The sequence below is a fragment of the Procambarus clarkii genome, chromosome 18 (genome assembly GCF_040958095.1).
Source record: "Procambarus clarkii isolate CNS0578487 chromosome 18, FALCON_Pclarkii_2.0, whole genome shotgun sequence".
NCBI lineage: Eukaryota > Metazoa > Arthropoda > Malacostraca > Decapoda > Cambaridae > Procambarus > Procambarus clarkii.
Genome location: NC_091167.1, coordinates 18,535,748 through 18,556,348, shown reverse-complemented (window position 1 = coordinate 18,556,348; position 20,601 = coordinate 18,535,748). Strand labels below are relative to the sequence as shown.

Below are 20,601 nucleotides of genomic sequence, written 5' to 3'. Positions count from 1 at the left end.
GGTGGACTGGACACTGCTGAAGACCTGGCGGACAGCCGGAGTACGGACAACTGGAGTACGGACAGCTGGAGTACGGACAGCTGGAGTACGGACAGCTGGAGTACGGAAAGAGAGGTGTTCTCTACCTGACGGCCGACTGGGAAGTGCCCACGACCGTCCTACGAGGCCTACTTAAAGACATCCACCGGGGTTGAATACCAGTGTGTGTGGCTCCCCCCAGCCCAGCCCCCCCAGAACCCTAGCTATGCCGCTATCCCCTCCTCCCAGCCACTAAGGCAGGTCGTCCAGCAGCACTATCCACCTACCATTGCTATCGCTCTCTCCCCCCATCCCCCAGTACCACTTCTAGCCCCCACTCCCCGCACGCTCACAGGTCTCGTGGGGTACCCCATTAATGGTCCCCCCCCAGCAGCTCCGTTTTCTTATATTGGTCTCCTGCCGTTAAATTGTTTGATCATGATTGTATAATAATAAGTAAGAAATACATAAATTTTTATTCAGGTAAGGTACATACATACAAGGTAAGATACAAAAGTTGATGGATTTATAGCTCATATTGTCCCTTTTAAGTGTGAAATCTACCAAAGCTTCTTATATCATTAATTCGTCAGAGAGAGGTCCCTACACGTTCTTGGTCGGTACAACGACGGACTCGAGTCTTGCAAGGTCGGCGTTCGATCCCCAATGGTTCAAGAGGTTGTGGTTTTACTTCTTCCTCATTATTAATTATTATGTTCCCTCAGAGGGTCTCGATAGTACTGTTATTTTATTTTATTTATTTTATTTATATATATACAAGAAGGTACATTGGGTTTGTGAGAATACATTGGATAGTACAGTATTTACATTCTTGTAAAGCCACTAGTACGCGCTGCGTTTCGGGCAGGTCCTTAATCTAGCAGATAATTTTAAGTAGGTAAGTTCAATCAGAATTGATAAATGAAAGATACATTACAAGAGAAAAATGAGATGAGAGAGATAAGTAAGTATATTAAAGCACATTGTTATATTAAAGCTCTGATTGATTACATTGACAGCTTGATTAGTAATTTAAACAAGGTTAATAGACACCATACAGCAGATTGACAGCACATATAAGACAGCAATGATCACAATGGTAAAGATGTTCAGATTGGGTACATAAAGATTGGGAGACTGGGTAGCAAAAGATACAGATAAACAAGATTTATAAACACCATACAACAGATTGGCAGCACATATAAGAAGACAGCAATGTTCACAATGGTAAAGATGTTCAAATTGGGAACATAAAGGTTGGGAGATTGGGTAGCAATAGATACAGTGCAATTTTAAGGCAAAAAGTGAAAAACTATGAAGATGAAATTAGGTACTTTTTAGTATTGATTTTGAATGATGTAAAAGATGGACAGCTTTTCAATTTAGTAAGGAGTGAATTCCATAAACTGGGTCCCTTTATTTGCATAGAGTGTTTACACAGATTAAGTTTAACTCTGGGGATATCGAAGAAATATTTATTTCTGGTGTGGTGATAATGGGTCCTATTACATCTGTCCAGGAAGAGTTTCAGAGCAGGATTTTCATTTAAGAACAGGGTTTTGTAAATGTAGTTGACACAAGAGAATTTGTGGAGTGAGATTATGTTTAGCATGTTTAGGGAGTTAAACAAGGGGGCTGTGTGTTGTCTGAAAGCAGAATTTGATATTATTCTAAATATAATCTGTTCGGTTCCTTCAAGCTCACGATCGGGAATCTTGAGTTCGTATCCCGGGCTGGACAGAGATGATTGGGCACGATTTCTATTTTTTTTTTTTTAGATATATAGAAGAGTTGTTACATTCTTGTACAGCCACTAGTACGCGTAGCGTTTCGGGCAGGTCCCTGGAATACGATCCCCGTCGCGAAGAATCGTTGTTACAACCAAGTACACATTTTACTGTTGAGTTAAACAGGGGCTACAGTTAAGGATTTGCGCCCAGTAAATCCTCCCCGGCCAGGATACGAACCCATGACAAAGCGCTCGCGGAACGCCAGGCGAGTGTCTTACCACTACACCACGGAGACTGTCTACCACGGAAACTATCATCTAATGCCTCTGTTCACCTAGCAGCAGATAGATATACCCAGGATATTGTTGTTAAAGATTCGCTACTCGGAACAAAAAGTTGCAAGTAGCACGGGCTATGGTGAGCCCGAAGTATACCCAGGAGTTAGTCAAGTGGGGCTGCATCCTGGGGGGGGGGTTTAGTAGTTTGACCTTGTGGGGGACAGTGATATAAGCCTAATGAAAATATAGCCATAGGCTGCCTGCTTGTTAACAAATTAACTCTCCAAAGGTCATTTTATAATTGTATTTAGCGTCACGTTAAGAGGTGTATTTCGTTTACTCTCTAACGAACGGTTACGTTGTTGGGTAGATTAGATACACAGTGTTTAGTGAGGTTCATAACTATTTAGTAGTCCTGGATACAGCAGTGTCGTGACGGGAGACATCTCCCGTCACGCAGGGTGCAGTCGCACCTCCACAGATCTCCAGTATCATTTATTGATACTGGTAATGGCTCAAAAGGGCCACCACTTACGGGCTATTCATGCCCGTGCCACCTTTTGGGTGGCTTCATCTTCATCTTAACACATTCACAAGGGAGACATCTCCCGTCATGCAGGGTGCATTCGCACCTCCACAGATCTCCAGTATCAGCTCTTGATACTGGTAATGGCTCAAAAGGGCCACCACTTACGGGCTATTCATGCCCGTGCCACCTTTTGGGTGGCTTAATCTTCATCAATCAATCAGCAGTGTCGTAGACGTTGAGACGGAGCTTGGAGCACAGCTGAGTGTGGCCGGAGGCGCGGAGCTCCGTGTGGGAGAGCGTTGTAGCTGGATGTGGTCCTAGTCTGCTGCCTGTTCAGATTCAGATTCAGATTCAGATGTTTATTCAGGTAAGGTATATACATACAAGTGATGTTACATTAATGGATTGATATATAGATAGAGCTAGTACATACAATGCCTAAAGCCACTATTACGCAATGCGTTTCGGGCAAGAAACTTTGTGTTCTGTGTCGAAGCTGTAGCGTCTTGGAGACGATTACAACTCCCTACACCGAGTGCTACATTCTTGACTAGAAATTGTACTGTTGTCTATTCGATTGATTGACTGATGAAGATTAAGCCACCCAAAAGGTGGCACGGGCATGATTAGCCCGTAAGTGGTGGCCCTTTTGAGCCATTACCAGTATCAATAGATGATACTGCAGATCTGTGGAGGTGCGACTGCACCCTACGAGACGGGAGATGTCTCCCGTGTGTTGTCTATTCGATTGATGATTGATTGATTGATGAAGATTAAGCCACCCAAGAGGTGGCACGGGCATGAATAGCCCGTAAGTGGTGGCCCTTTTGAGCCATTACCAGTATCAAGAGCTGATACTGGAGATCTGTGGAGGTGCGACTGCACCCTGCGTGACGGGAGATGTCTCCCGGACCAAATGGTGACCAGATGGTGTTGTCTGTTCTCATATCACTTCCTTATATTTGGTGACTCACCTTTCTCTAGTAGGATAGGAGGATGTGAGAACTGTTACCTGTAATTAGGGATAGGATTATAGCTTGTGTAGTTAGTGCTAATTAGTTACGCCATTAAGGTAATGAGGTAATGTAGCGAGTATAAGGATTACTCGCTACAACTCTTGTCAGCATTGTCAAAGGCAGAGTTTGAACGGTTACAAAGTGTTGTGTGAGATTCATCAACTGGGAACACAAAGTTCCAAGCAGCCCGGGTTATGGTGAGCCCGTAGTGGACTGACCTGGCACAGGAAATGTGTCTATAAGGTGATTAATAGATTGACAGAGATTATGCCACCCAAGAGGTGGCACGGTCATGAATAGCCCGTATTCGCAAGGTTTTAGATTTAGCTACTCAGAACAAAATGTTCATGTAGCACGGGCTATGGTGAGCCCGTAATTGAGTTCGGTTATTCGCAATAACCTTGTTACTGTGATATTTGGGTCAAAGTTTTAAATGGAGGTGGGTTTTCCTCCTTTTCCCCTGTTTTTTTCGCTCCTGTTTTAGTGCACAGGTTTTAGTGTTGTTCTAATACCATTATCTCGGTGGCGGATGTAGGTGCAGAATGTTCACTAGTGAGTCCCATTCTTCACCGGCGTTACTAATCATTGTAGTCGCGGTGGAATTTGCATCTAATGCAGCTGTTGTCCTTGAGTTAATGTTGAGTTTGATGCGTTTGATGCTTCAGTTGCTTCACATTCCAGTAAGTAGTGCAATAGTGGCGCCTCTGCTTCAGTTCCACAGATATGACACACTTTAACTATTGGGTTCATTACCTCCCAGCAGCACTTGTAACCAAGTCTGAGTCTGTGTATGGCTACTGCAATGTCTCTGGATATCTTTTTGACAGGTCTGAAAGAGTAGTACCCAGTGGCTTGTTCGTACCATATCGCAGTGGATCTTTCTTCCGCTACTTTGGCTCCGCGCCGACTTTTGATAGTTGGGAGTATTTTCTTCTTGATTTGTTTCTTAATCTCTGAAAAACTTGGAGGTATTTGAACCTGTCCAACAGGTAGAGCAGTGGCAGTTTTTGCTAGTGAGTCTGCCTGTTCATTACCATCTATGCCAATGTGACTTGGTATCCAATTTAGGGTGATTGACAGCCCTAGGTTATGGGCTGTTCCTATAGATTCCTATATGTTGGATATCATGCCTGGTACCTGGAGCTTTGCAATTACTTTATTCACTCTCGTATTCTTGAAGATATCCTCACAGTGTACCCAAAATTTGCCAGTGCAGGCTACTAAACACATGACCCTGTATGACTAACCATCCTGCGAGATGGAGACTTGTATTACCACTGCTACCTTATTCACGCTTGTGTTGATGATATCCTCAAAATGCACCCCGGAGTCTGCCAGTGTACACTGCCTATCACATGCCTCTGTATGACTAACCATCCTGTGTAATGGGGATTTTTTAGCATCACCTAGTTAGCTTTTTTGACACACTGTACTCCACTTCATATAGTCTAGGGCAGCTGCACTAATGCAGATGTACCGCATGTATTAATAAAAAAAAAATTCGATTTCTGTGAGGAGTTGTATATTATCTCTGTGTTGACTGGATAACAATGCCTGGAGCGAAGATTCAGAGTCGGAATGAATGATGACATCATGTAAATTATTCTCAATTGTATAGTTTATGGTCTCCTTCAGGGCATATAATTCTGTTTACAATGTTGATCACCCACTATTCATGCTCCAGTAAGCTTCATGGTTGGTAGTGTAAACTGCTGCTCCAGCAGAACCTCTTTCTTGATCAACTGATCTGTCTGTGAAGATGTGAGTCGTTGTGGGTCTAGAGATGGTTTCCAGTTGTTGTTCTGTGACTGCTTTGAGCCTCTGCGAGTCACATGCGGATTTTTTAACTGGTAATCCTTCAGTGATTATCTTTAGAGTCGATTGTCCCCACGTGAGCATTTCTTCGCACAAATGTTACTCACGTGGCCCCTACTTGTGAGGAGATTTGATGAAATATCTGGGCCCACAAAGGTCACCGAAGGCTGTTGGGAATCGGGTTAAAGGTCTTACGACTTTCAGTTCTGTTAGCAGTCGTTGTGGCCTTGTGGTGAAAGTACTCGACACACTAAGGTGCATGGAGCCCTTGGCTCTCTGGGTTCGAATCCTTCTGAGGTGCGGAAGATTATATATATATATATATATATATATATATATATATATATATATATATATATATATATATATATATATATATATATATATATATATATATATATATATATATATATATATTATTAAATATGACCGAAAAAGTAAGATTAATAATTCTAACACGAATTTTCTCAATCTTTCGTACATTTCTTTTCACTGTTGGAGGTAATTCAAAAATCAATTCTCCAAAATTCATTTTTATTTCTAGTCTGACGCGACACTTGAACGCGTTTCGTAATAACTTATTACATTTTCAAAGACTTTAGTTTACACACACACAACTGTAACCTGAAAACACTAAACAGAGTTTTACTTATGCCTAAACTAAACAGCTTGTCTTATATACTTGCATTTGGGTGAGGTGATATGTTGCAACAGTTTTGGATGAGGTGAACAAACTTTTGACCAACACAAGACAGAACACGGTGCAATGGGTATTAATTGGATAACTGAGAGGGAAGAATGGAAGTAACTGCAAAGGTCCTATTGGCCTATACTTCCTCTTGATGCTTCTATATTGGTACGGAGTCATGAAGTGGGTAGAATATAGTTATGTATTAATTGGCTGTTGATTGTTGGTGTTGACTTCTTGATGTGTAGTGCCTCGCAGATGTCGAGCCGCCTGCTATCGCTGTATCTATCGATGATTTCTGTGTTTGTTAATTTAACAAACAAAAATTAAATTAACAAACAAAATTAATTTAATTTTTGTTTGTTAATTTTTTGGGGCCTAACCAGAGCAAGATATAGCTGAAGAACCACACCAGGTGTCTTGTTACTAACGCTGCGATTAATAAATCCCAGTGTCCTATTTGCCTTATTACGAACATTCATGCATTGATCCTTTTGTTTTAAATTCCCACCCATCACAACTCCCAGATCCCCCTCGCAACTCGACTTCACAACCTCAACACCATCCAGCCCGCATCCCGCAACTCCATCATCATTACCTAGCCTCAAAACCCCACATCTATCAGCACCAAACTGCATCTGCCAATCCCTCAACCATTTCAAAACCCTACCCAGATCAACCTGAAACGACAGCGAGTCCTCTTCCGTGTCAATCTCCCCGCCGACCCCCGTATCACCGGCAAATCTGCAAATGTTGCTACTCAAACCCGAATCCAAACCATTGATATACATTACAAACAATATAGGTCCCAGGACAGAGCCCCGAGGTACAACACCCTCCCACCCTGACTCAACCCCACCTACACCAACCCTCCGCCTCCCCTGGAACAGCCATGCCCCAATCCAACCCAACACACCACCTCCAATATCACGAGCCTCCATTTCCCCAACCAGTCCCCCATGCGGCACCGCATCAAAAGCTTTGCCAAAGTCAAGGCACACGACATCACAATCCCCACCACAATCAAAAGATAGGAACAAAAAACAAAAAGATAGCAAATTTACCAAACATGAACGGCCACCTGCAAAACCACGCCGCGACCCACCCATCAATTTGTGTTCCTCAAGATGAAGACGAACCCCATCCGCAACTATCAATTCAAGCAACCCTTCCACAACAGACGCCAGGCCAACTGGTCGACAGTTTGACGCAAGTGATCCATCTCCTCTCCCAAAACTTACATCACACCAGGAACCCTCAACAACTCTGGCACCCTGCCCAACTCCACTGATTTATCAAACATGGTAGACAGCGGGTCGCAAAGGTCCTTTTTGCATTCCCCAAACACCCCATCCGGCCCTGGGACCTGCTTGGCCCGAGCACATCCTCTCTGGCAACCGCCAAACCAGTCAACCCGTCCCCACCCACACTTGCTCCGAGTCCACAGCAACAAAGCCAGGACTCAAGTTCATGTTGGGTACATTGTGTTTACAATGTAAACACAATGTACTCTACACAGACGCCGTCTTGTTGAATCGGCTCTAATACACAATGTACCCAACATGAACTTGAGTCCTGGCTTTGTTGCTGTGGACTCTTCCCTTTCACAGTATATACTCAAATGCTCTAATCTTTCTAACAAACGTGACCTTACATAAGCTTACCCTTTCCATTTATCTTTCTTTCTCTTTTCTCTCTTTTTTCTGTTCATTGTCTTCTCCTACGTTCCCTCGTTTTCCTTTTCTCATTATTTTCTCCTTCTCTTTCGGTGGTTATAATAGGAACTGCCTCGTATGGGCCAATAGGCCCTCTGCAGTTCCTACCACTAGCCCCTCTACTACACCTTACTTCCCTCCTCATCTCTCGTGCCTATTTATTGCCTGTCTCTACTTCCTCATCACAGTCGACTTGAGAATGGTCCAGGACGGACCGAAACGTCGTCGTCCCTTCACATTCTAGTGTGTGGTCTGGTCATCAGAGAGTTAGTATAAATGGAGTCAAGTCAGAGTGGGAAAATGTTGTAAGTGGAGTGTCTCAAGGCTCTGTCCTGGGACCTCTGTTGTTTATAATATATATAAATGATTTAGATTCAGGTTTGAGTAGCAACATTTGCAAATTTACCGATGATACGAAAATCGGTAGGGAAATTAATTCGGAGGACTCACTATCACTTCAAGTTGTTCTAGATAGGGTTTTGAAATGGTCGAAGGATTGGCAGATGCAGTTTAATGCTGATAAATGTAAAGTTCTGAGGCTAGGTAATGATGATAGAGTTACAAGATACAAGTTAGATGGTGTTGAGATTGCGAAAGGGATCTGGGAGTTATGATTAGTAAGAATTTAAAACAAAAGGATCAATGCATGAATGTTCGTAATAAGGCAAATAGGACACTGGGATTTATTAATCGAAGCGTTAGTAACAAGACACCTGGTGTGGTTCTCAAGCTATATCTTGCTCTGGCTAGGCCCCATTTAGATTATGCAGTTCAGTTTTGGTCGCCGTACTATAGAATGGATATAAATTCACTTGAACATGTCCAGCGTAGGATGACTAAGTTAATTCCCCAAATTAGAAATCTTTCATATGAAGAAAGATTAACAAAGCTTAAATTGCATTCACTGGAAAGGCGAAGAGTTAGGGGTGACATGATAGAGGTTTACAAGTGGATGAATAGACATAACAAAGGAGATATTAATAGGGTATTAAAAGTATCAACACAAGACAGCACGAAACAATGAGTATAAATTGGATAAGTTTAGATTTAGGAAAGACTTGGGTAAATACTGGTTCAGTAACAGGGTTGTTGATTTGTGGAACCAATTGCCGCATAACATGGTGGAGGTGGTGTCCCTCGATTGTTTCAAGCGTGGTTTGGACATGTATATGAGTGGGATTGGGTGGTTATAAATAGGAACTGTCTCGTATGGGCCAATAGGCCTTCTGCAGTTGCCTTTGTTCTTATGTTCTTAAAAGTTGATGGATTTATAGCTCATATTGTCCCTTTTAAGTGTGAAATCTACCAACACTTCTAATATATATCATTAATTCGTCAGAGAGAGGTCCCTTCACGTTCTTGGTCGGAGCAACGACGGACTCGAGTCTTGCAAGGTCGGCGTTCGATCCCCAATGGTTCAAGAGGTTGTGGTTTTACTTCTTCCTCATTATTAATTATTATGTTCCATCAGAAGGTCTCGATAGTACTGTTCGGTTCCTTCTCGACTCACGATCGGGAATCTTGGGTTCGTATCCCGGGCTGGACAGAGATGATTGGGCACGTTTCGTATCATCTAATGCCTCTGTTCACCTAGCAGCAGATAGATATACCCAGGATGTTGTTGTTAAAGATTCGCTACTCGGAACAAAAAGTTTCAAGTAGCACGGGCTATGGTGAGCCCGAAGTATACCCAGGAGTTAGTCAAGTGGGGCTGCATCCTGGGGGGGGGGGGTTTAGTAGTTTAATAGCCTTAGAAATTTTTTGGGTCAAATTGATTGGAAAGTCTTGGGTATGGGGTGGGGGCCGGTCTTGGAGCGAGACATGAACCCAGCGATAGGTGACGTAAATGGGGATTTCGATGTGGATTCAATATATAACTTATTTAAGAATATTCTAAACAAAGCACAGGAACGTAGTATACCATACAAATTGAATATATCGAATACCAATGACCCAACGTGGATAACAAAGAATTTGAAGAACCTTATAGGTAAAAAGAGAGCTTGGTACAAAAGGATTAAAAATGGGGAGGTCACTTTAGAACAGGAATTCGTACAACTGGTTAGAAATGTTAAAAAAGAGATAAGGAAAGAACATAAGAACAAAGGTAACTGCAAAAGGCCTATTGGCCCATACGAGGCAGCTCCTATTCTATAACCACCCAATCCCACTCATATACTTGTCCAACCCGTGCTTGAAACAATCGAGGGACCCCACCTCCACAATGTTACGCGGCAATTGGTTCCACAAATCAACAACCCTGTTACTGAACCAGTATTTACCCAAGTCTTTCCTAAATCTAAACTTATCCAATTTATATCCATTGTTTCGTGTTCTGTCCTGTGTTGATACTTTTAATACCCTATTAATATCCCCCCGGTTATGTCCATTCATCCACTTGTAAACCTCTATCATGTCACCCCTAACTCTTCGCCTTTCCAGTGAATGCAACTTAAGCTTTGTTAATCTTTCTTCATATGAAAGATTTCTAATTTGGGGAATTAACTTAGTCATCCTACGCTGGACACGTTCAAGTGAATTTATATCCATTCTATAATATGGCGACCAAAACTGAACTGCATAATCTAAATGGGGCCTAACTAGAGCAAGATATAGCTTGAGAACCACACCAGGTGTCTTGTTACTAACGCTGCGATTAATAAATCCAAGTGTCCGATTTGCCTTATTACGAACATTTATGCATTGATCCTTTTGTTTTAAATTCTTACTAATCATAACTCCCAGATCCCTTTCGCAATCCGACTTCGCAATCACAACACCATCTAGCTCGTATCTTGTAACTCTATCATCATTACCTAACCTCAGAACTTTACATTTATCAGCATTAAACTGCATCTGCCAATCCTTTGACCATTTCAAAACCCTATCTAGATCAACTTGAAGTGATAGTGAGTCCTCCTCCGAATTAATTTCCCTACCGATTTTCGTATCATCGGCAAATTTGCAAATGTTGCTACTCAAACCTGAATCTAAATCATTTATATATATTATAAACAACAGAGGTCCCAGGACAGAGCCCTGAGGCACCCCACTTACAACATTTTCCCACTCTGACTTGACTCCATTTATACTAACTCTCTGTTTCCTTTGGTATAGCCATGCCCTAATCCAGCTTAATATAGCACCCCCAATACCATGAGACTCTATTTTTTTAATCAGTCTTTCATGTGGCACTGTATCAAAAGCTTTGCTAAAGTCAAGGTATACAACATCGCAATCCTTACCACTATCAACTGCCTCAACAATGCTAGAATAAAAAGATAACAAATTTGTTAAACATGAACGACCATTTATAAAACCATGTTGCGACTCAATTATTAATTTATGTTTTTCAAGATGAAGACGAATTTTATTTGCTATTATAGATTCGAGTAACTTTCCCACAATAGACGTTAGGCTAATTGGTCGATAGTTAGACGCAAGTGATCTATCTCCTTTCTTAAAAATTGGTATCACATTAGCAACTTTCCAAAACTCTGGCACTCTGCCTGACTCTATTGATTTATTAAATATGGTTGACAGTGGGTCACAAAGCTCCTCTTTGCATTCTTTAAGCACCCTAGCAAACACTTCATCCGGCCCTGGGGATTTGTTTGGTTTGAGTTTTACTATTTGTTTAAGAACATCCTCCCTGGTAACTGCTAAACTCGTCAACCTGTCCTCGTCCCCACCCACATAGACTTGTTCGGCTGAAGGCATATTGTTAAGTTCCTCTTTAGTAAATACAGATACAAAATATTTATTAAAAATACTACTCATCTCTTCATCACTATCTGTTATTTGACCTGTCTCAGTTTTTAATGGACCTATCCTTTCCCTAGTCTTAGTACGATATAACTGAAAAAAAAAAAAAAAACTATGAAGTTCGCATAGCAGGGCAAGCAAAGACAAATCCTAAAGGGTTTTTTCAGTTATATCGTACTAAGACTAGGGAAAGGATAGGTCCATTAAAAACTGAGACAGGTCAAATAACAGATAGTGATGAAGAGATGAGTAGTATTTTTAATAAATATTTTGTATCTGTATTTACTAAAGAGGAACTTAACAATATGCCTTCAGCCGAACAAGTCTATGTGGGTGGGGACGAGGACAGGTTGACGAGTTTAGCAGTTACCAGGGAGGATGTTCTTAAACAAATAGTAAAACTCAAACCAAACAAATCCCCAGGGCCGGATGAAGTGTTTGCCAGGGTGCTTAAAGAATGCAAAGAGGAGCTTTGTGACCCACTGTCTACCATATTTAATAAATCAATAGAGTCAGGCAGAGTGCCAGAGTTTTGGAAAGTTGCTAATGTGATACCAATTTTTAAGAAAGGAGATAGATCACTTGCGTCTAACTATCGACCAATTAGCCTAACGTCTATTGTGGGAAAGTTACTCGAATCTATAATAGCAAATAAAATTCGTCTTCATCTTGAAAAACATAAATTAATAATTGAGTCGCAACATGGTTTTATAAATGGCCGTTCATGTTTAACAAATTTGTTATCTTTTTATTCTAGCATTGTTGAGGCAGTTGATAGTGGTAAGGTAATGCGATGTTGTGTACCTTGACTTTAGCAAAGCTTTTGATACAGTGCCACATGAAAGACTGATTAAAAAGTTAGAGTCTCATGGTATTGGGGGTGCTATATTAAGCTGGATTAGGGCATGGCTATACCAAAGGAAACAGAGAGTTAGTATAAATGGAGTCAAGTCAGAGTGGGAAAATGTTGTAAGTGGGGTGCCTCAGGGCTCTGTCCTGGGACCTCTGTTGTTTATAATATATATAAATGATTTAGATTCAGGTTTGAGCAGCAACATTTGCAAATTTGCCGATGATACGAAAATCGGTAGGGAAATTAATTCGGAGGAGGACTCGCTATCACTTCAAGTTGATCTAGATAGGGTTTTGAAATGGTCGAAGGATTGGCAGATGCAGTTTAATGCTGATAAATGTAAAGTTCTGAGGATAGGTAATGATGATAGGGTTACAAGATACGAGCTAGATGGTGTTGAGATTGCGAAGTCGAATTGCGAAAGGGATCTGGGAGTTATGATTAGCAAGAATTTAAAACAAAAGGATCAATGCATAAATGTTCGTAATAAGGCAAATAGGACACTGGGATTTATTAATCGCAGCGTTAGTAACAAGACACCTGGTGTGGTTCTCAAGCTATATCTTGCTCTGGTTAGGCCCCATTTAGATTATGCAGTTCAGTTTTGGTCGCCATATTATAGAATGGATATAAATTCACTTGAACGTGTCCAGCGTAGGATGACTAAGTTAATTCCCCAAATTAGAAATCTTTCATATGAAGAAAGATTAACAAAGCTTAAGTTGCATTCACTGGAAAGGAGAAGAGTTAGGGGTGACATGATAGAGGTTTACAAGTGGGTGAATGGACATAACAAAGGGGATATTAATAGGGTATTAAAAGTATCAACACAAGACAGAACACGAAACAATGGGTATAAATTGGATAAGTTTAGATTTAGGAAAGACTTGGGTAAATACTGGTTCAGTAACAGGGTTGTTGATTTGTGGAACCAATTGCCGCGTAACATTGTGGAGGTGGGGTCCCTCGATTGTTTCAAGCGCGGGTTGGACATATATATGAGTGGGATTGGGTGGTTATAAATAGGAGCTGCCTCGTATGGGCCAACAGGCCTTCTGCAGTTGCCTTTGTTCTTATGTTTGACCTTGTGGGGGACAGTGATATAAGCCTAATGAAAATATAGCCATAGGCTGCCTGCTTGTTAACAAATTAACTCTCCAAAGGTCATTTTGTGATTGTATTTAGCGTCACGTTAAGAGGTGCATTTCCTTTACTCTCTAACGAACGGTTACGTTGTTGGGTAGATTAGATACACAGTGTTTAGTGAGGTTCATAACTATTTAGTAGTCCTGGATACAGCAGTGTCGTAGACGTTGAGACGGAGCTTGGAGCAGAGCTGAGTGTGGCCGGAGTCGCGGAGCTCCGTGTGGGAGAGCGTTGTAGCTCGATGGGGAATCGTGAGTGTCTAAACTCGATGAGGGAACGAGAGCGTTGTTGGTCCTAGTCTGCTGTCTGCTGTGTCGAAGCGTAGCGTCTTGGGGTTGATTAGAACTGCCTATGCCGAGTACTACATTCTTGACTGGAGATTGTACTGTTGTCTGTTCTCACATCACTTCCTTATATTTGGTGACTACCCCCCTCACCTTTCTCTAGTAGGATAGGAGGATGTGAGAACTGTTACCTCTAATTTGGGATAGGCTTGTGTAGTTAGTGCTAATTAGTTACGCCATTAAGATAATGAGATAATGGAGCGAGTATAAGGATTACTCGCTCCAACTCTTGTCAGCATTGTCAAAGGCAGAGTTTGAGCGGTTACAAAGTGTTGTGTGAGATTCATCAACTGGGAACACAAAGTTCCAAGCAGCACGGGCTATGGTGAGCCCGTAGTGGACTGACCTGGCACAGGAAATGTGTCTATAAGGTGATTAATTGATTGACAGAGATTACGCCACCCAAGAGGTGGCACGGTCATGAATAGCCCGCATTCGCAAGGTTTTAGATTTAGCTACTCAGAACAAAATGTTCATGTAGCACGGGCTATGGTGAGCCCGTAATTGAGTTCGGTTATTCGCAATAACCTTGTTACTGTGATATTTGGGTCAAAGTTTTAAATGGAGGTGGGTTTTCCTCCTTTTCCCCTGTTTTTTTCGCTCCTGTTTTAGTGCACAGGTTTTAGTGTTGTTCTAATACCATTATCTCGGTGGTGGATGTAGGTGCAGAATGTTCACTAGTGAGTCCCATTCTTCACCGGCGTTACTAATCATTGTAGTCGCGGTGGAATTTGCATCTAATGCAGCTGCTGTCCTTGAGTTAATGTTGAGTTTGATGCGCAGGGCTTCAGTAGCTTCACATTCCAGTAAGTAGTGCAATAGTGGCGCCTCTGATTCTCTTCCACAGATATGACACTCTTTAACTATTGGGTTCATTACCTCCCAGCAGCACTTGTAACCAAGTCTGAGTCTGTGTATGGCTACTGCAATGTCTCTGGATATCTTTTTGTCAGGTCTGAAAGAGTAGTACCCAGTGGCTTGTTCGTACCATATCGCAGTGGATCTTTCTTCCGCTACTTTGGCTCCGTGCCGACTTTTGATAGTTGGGAGTATTTTCTTCTTGATTTGTTTCTTAATCTCTGAAAAACTTGGAGGTATTTGAACCTGTCCAACAGGTAGAGCAGTGGCAGTTTTTGCTAGTGAGTCTGCCTGTTCGTTACCATCTATGCCAATGTGACTTGGTATCCAATTTAGGGTGATTGACATCCGTAGATTCTATTCCTATATGTAGGATTTCTATGATGAGTTGTATATTATCTCTGTGCTGACTGGATAACAATGCCTGGAGCGAAGATTTAGAGTCTGTATGAATGATGACATCATGTAAATTATTCTCAATTGTATAGTTTATTGCCTCCTTCAGGGCATATAATTCTGTTTACAATGTTGAGCACCCACTATTCATGCTCCAGTAAGCTTCATGGTTGGTAGTGTAAACTGCTGCTCCAGCAGAACCTCTTTCTTGATCAACTGATCCGTCTGTGAAGATGTGAGTCGTTGTGGGTCTTGAGATGGTTTCCATTTGTTGCTCTATTACTTCCTTGAGCCTCTGCGAGTCACATGCGGATTTTTTAACTGGTAATCTTTCAGTGATTATCTTTAGAGTCGATTGTCCCCACGTGAGCATTTCTTCCCACAAATGTTGCTCACGTGGCCCTTACTTGTGAGGAGGCTTGATCTGGGCCCACAAAGGTCACCGAGTGCTGTTGGGACTCGGGTTAAAGGTCTTATGATTTCCAGTTGTGTAAACAGTCGTTGTGGCCTTGTGGTGAAAGTTCTCGACACGTGCATGGAGCCCCTGGCTCTCTGGGTTCGAATCCTTCTGAGGTGCGGAAGATTTTATATATATATATATATATATATATATATATATATATATATATATATATATATATATATATATATATATATATATATAAAATATATATATATTTATATATATTTATATATATATATATATATATATATATATATATATATATATATATATATATATATATATATATATATATATATATATATGTGTGTGTGTGTCATACCTAGTAGCCAGAACGCACTTCTCAGCCTACTATGCAAGGCCCGATTTGCCTAATAAGCCAAGTTTTCATGAATTAATGTTTTTTCGACTACCTAACCTAACCTAACTTTATCGGCTACCTAACCTAACCTATAAAGATAGGTTAGGTAGGGTTGGTTAGGTTCGGTCATATATCTACGTTAATTTTAACTCCAATAAAAAAAAAATTGACCTCATACATAATGAAATAGAGAGCTTTATCATTTCATAAGAAAAAAAGTAGAGAAATATATTAATTCAGGAAAACTTGGCTTATTAGGTAAATCGGTCTTTTTTTCCACCAGGAGATTTGAATCCTAGCCAGCACAGAAGCCTAACAGAAACTGGCATAATTGGTACGCCTTTAACCCACTGCACCACAGCTCAGACCCTTAAAAGAGATGGTAATTTCCTTATGTGTTCTAAGGTTGTATAATCTCTCTTGCGTGTTTAGGCAAGTTGTGCATTAAGCATAGACACAGAGTTCTCCCATATTAACAGGAATTTGATGAAAAACGCGAGTAACCCCTCACTATGCTCTAGTTGTCCTTGGGAGGTGGTGATCTTTGGAGGTGAAATACTCCGAAATTACCATCTCTTTTAAGGGTCTGAGCTGTGGTGCAGTGGGTTAAAGGCGTACCAGTTATGTCAGTTGCTGTAAGGCTTCTGTGCTGGCTAGGGTTCGAATCTCCTGGTGGGAAAGTGTTCTAAGGTTGTATAATCTCTCTTGCGTGTTTAGGCAAGTTATATATATATATATATATATATATATATATATATATATATATATATATATATATATATATATATATATATATATATATATATTATTAAATATGACCGAAAAAGTAAGATTAATAATTCTAACACGAATTTTCTCAATCTTTCGTACATTACGCTTCACTGTTGGAGGTAAATCAAAAATCACTTCTCCAAAATTCATTTTTATTTCTAGTCTGACGCGACACGGGCGCGTTTCGTAAAACTTCGTAAAACTCCACACTGCAGTCTACACTAAGGAAACAAACATAGGAATGTGCCTAAATGCCAACAGCGACTGCCCTGACAGGTACAAGAGGAGTGTTGTTAACGCATACGTCGACCGTGCTCTCAGCCACAGCTCAGAATGGAAGCAAGTCGACGAAGAACTCTGTAGGGTAAGGCAGGTTCTAGTCAATAACGGTTTCTCCAATGGTTTCATCGAAGACATCATAAGAAGGAAAGTGAAAAGCCATGCAACCTCTGAAGAGACAACTAACACAACACCTATACCCCCTATTAGACTATTTTACAGGAACTTCTTTTCCACAGCTCATAAAACGGAGGAAAGGGTCCTGAAAGATATTGTTAATAGAAACGTTATCCCTACAGACAAAAATCAGAGGATACAACTGACGATTTACTATAAAACCAGAAAAACGGCCAGCCTACTCATGAGAAACTCTCCAGACACAAAACAGAACGCTTTAAAAGAGACTAACGTCGTCTATGCCTTCAAATGCCCACTTGGGGACTGTAAGCTCCAAAAAAACCAGTATATAGGCAAGACAACAACATCTCTTTCTAGGCGTTTAACGATGCATAAGCAACAGGGCTCCATTAAGGAACATATAATCTCTTCCCATAACCAAACCATCGCCAGAGAAATCCTAGTAAACAACACAGAAATCATCGATAGATACAGCGATAGCAGGCGGCTTGACGTTTGCGAGGCACTACACATCAAGAAGTCAACACCAGCAATCAACAGCCAATTATTGCACAACTATATTCTACCCACCTCAAGACTCCGCTCCAATATAGAAGCATCAAGAAATATGGACCAATAGGCTTTCTACAAACACTTCTATTCAATACCCATTGTTTCTGTTCTGTCTTGTGTTGATACTTTTAATACCCTATTAATATCCCCTAATGCCACATCATTATATGCCACATCATCCCTCCCACCTCACTCAAATGTAGATATAATAGCAGAGATACGTTAGTTCTAATCAGTTGTGTATTTGTGAAGTCTTTGAAAATGTAATAAGTTTTACGAAACGCGCCCGTGTCGCGTCAGACTAGAAATAAAAATGAATTTTGGAGAAGTGATTTTTGATTTACCTCCAACAGTGAAGCGTAATGTACGAAAGATTGAGAAAATTCGTGTTAGAATTATTAATCTTACTTTTTCGGTCATATTTAATAATATATGTCTACAGGAAAGACTGCTACCAAAATATACTAATATATATATATATATATATATATATATATATATATATATATATATATATATATATATATATATATATATATATATATATATATATATATATATGTGCGTGTGTGTGTGTAGTTAAATATGACCGAAAAAGTAAGATTAATAATTCTAACACGAACTTTCTCAATATTTCTTATGTGTCTTTTTACTGTTGATGGTAATTGAAAAATCAATTCTCCAAAATTCATTGTTATTTCTAGTCTGACGCAACACTTGAACTCGTTTCGTAATAACTTATTACATGAAAATTGATTTTTGAATTGAAAAATAGAATTGATTTTTTAATTACCATCGACAGTAAAAAGAAACATAAGAAATATTGAGAAAATTCGTGTTAGAATTATTAATCATGTTTACAAGAAAGACTGCTACCAATATATATATATATATATATATATATATATATATATATATATATATATAAAATATAAAACTCTATAATAAATGAATAATGAATAAATGAATAATAAATAAAATGAATAAAACTCATTCTATATAAAACTATAGAATGTCATCAACCTTTACACACACACACATACATTATATATATATATATATATATATATATATATATATATATATATATATATATATATATATATATATATATATATATATATTACTTTTACACACACACACATACATTATATATATATATATATATATATAATGTATGTATGTGTGTAAAGGTTGATGACATTCTATAGTTTTATGGTTCATATTCTTGAGTGTGTAGATGGGGTTTAGGCTTATCAACAGCCTCAGGGTCATGGAGGTTATCTCTGTTAATGAAGTATGTCTGTTAATATTTCCATAGACTAAATTCAATGGAATGTTGCGATGTTTGGTTCAATAACTCAGTTAACTAATAAGATAGATAACCTTTACTGGGCTATACAATGGCATATCACATGAAATAATTATCATGTAGAATTATTTGCAACAACTACATTAAATAAATAAAAAAAATATATGTTCCATATACCATTTTGAACTTTGTAATTAGTCAGTACACGAAATCATATCGAAATTAAAAAAAACGCAAAAAGTATATAATAATTAAATCATTGTGTCGGGGGACAGACAGCCAGTGTATATTTATACATGTTAAGCTTATATCGAGGTCCTTCAAGGTGGAACTACTGCCCCCCCCCCCCCCGCCCGCCGCGCAGGAAGCAGCTCCACAACAAGCTGACTAACTCCTGGGTACCTACTTACTGCTAGGTGAACAGATGCATTATGTGAAAGGAAACGCGCCCAACCCCTTCTGTCCCGTCTGGGATTCGAACCCGGGATTCCCGAGTGTGAGTCGAGAACGAACCCAGAGCAAGTTAGATAGGACTAGTTAAAACCAGCGAGCCACCAGGAGGAACACGAAAAAAAACATGGTACGCCAATCTCCATCCAGATAAAAAGTGCTTACTTTTAGTGTACTCTCAACAGGTTTAGTGCAATCCAGTTGGTCCTGCATGCACGATGACCATTTGCGTAGTCTCCTGCGCAAATGCACTACCTCCACCATGCCCCAGAGCTTAAAAAAAAAAAGAATAAAACTTGCTCTACCTGGCCCCGACCCCACCGTGGCGGAGCGAACAGCTCCCAGCGACTGGTTTGCGCGGGAACCAGAATGAGCTGGAAAAATCAGGACGAAGCGAACTCTCCGAGCGACCATATCGGGTGTTTAGGGTGGGCAGGGTTGGGCGTCTCACCTGGGGTCACCTGGGTGCCTGAATCAACACTTTTTGGTTCACCTGGGTGCCCTCCTCCTGTGGGAGAGACATCTACAGTGACCGACCTGTGACCTCCCAGACTGTTCTGCGACACCACAGTTCTTCTGGTGATCCAGGGCACGAAACTCGCTCGTCCTGGTCCAGACCAAGGACCAGGTCTTCGGTCCTTGGGCCTTAAAGTTCGAGGTCAAGTTCGAGTTTGTCGACGTGAGAAAAGGCGAGTTGGGTCTAAGACCTAAGAGAAGGATGCACCCATCTGCGTCATCGCTACTCTTTTTAAACAAACTCAACCTAACGCAAACCCAACCTATTCCAACCTAAGCTAACCGAACCTAATCTGATCTAATCCAAATAACCAAACCTTATCACATCCTTTCCTCACCTAACCTAATCTAATACATATAGAGTGGACGAATTTTGTGACGTCACTACTGCGTCAACGTCCACGCTGACGTAGATCAGTAGGATCTAAAACTAGAAAGGTTTTAGATCCTACTGATTGTCCGAGGCCAATAGAGGGCCGGATACATCAGGCAGTTACACAAGTACTTATGAACCGCCACGTCTTACCTCCATCGTCGTCGGGTTTGTTGACAAACATTGAACAGCTGATGAGCCCCGAGGCGCCAGGAGGATGTTTATGTCAACAATG

General features: G+C 40.5%; 1 protein-coding gene across 1 annotated transcript in view; it reads right to left on the bottom strand.

The window, feature by feature from the left end:
* LOC123754516 (nitric oxide synthase, salivary gland) overlaps positions 1-195 on the bottom strand; it is a 32,693-nt gene extending 32,498 nt beyond the window's left edge. The window contains exon 1 of the mRNA XM_045736985.2: positions 1-195. This exon is cut by the window's left edge and continues 67 nt beyond it. The gene's annotated coding sequence lies outside the window, so the exon portion shown is untranslated.
* Positions 196-20,601: the final 20,406 nt, after the last annotated feature.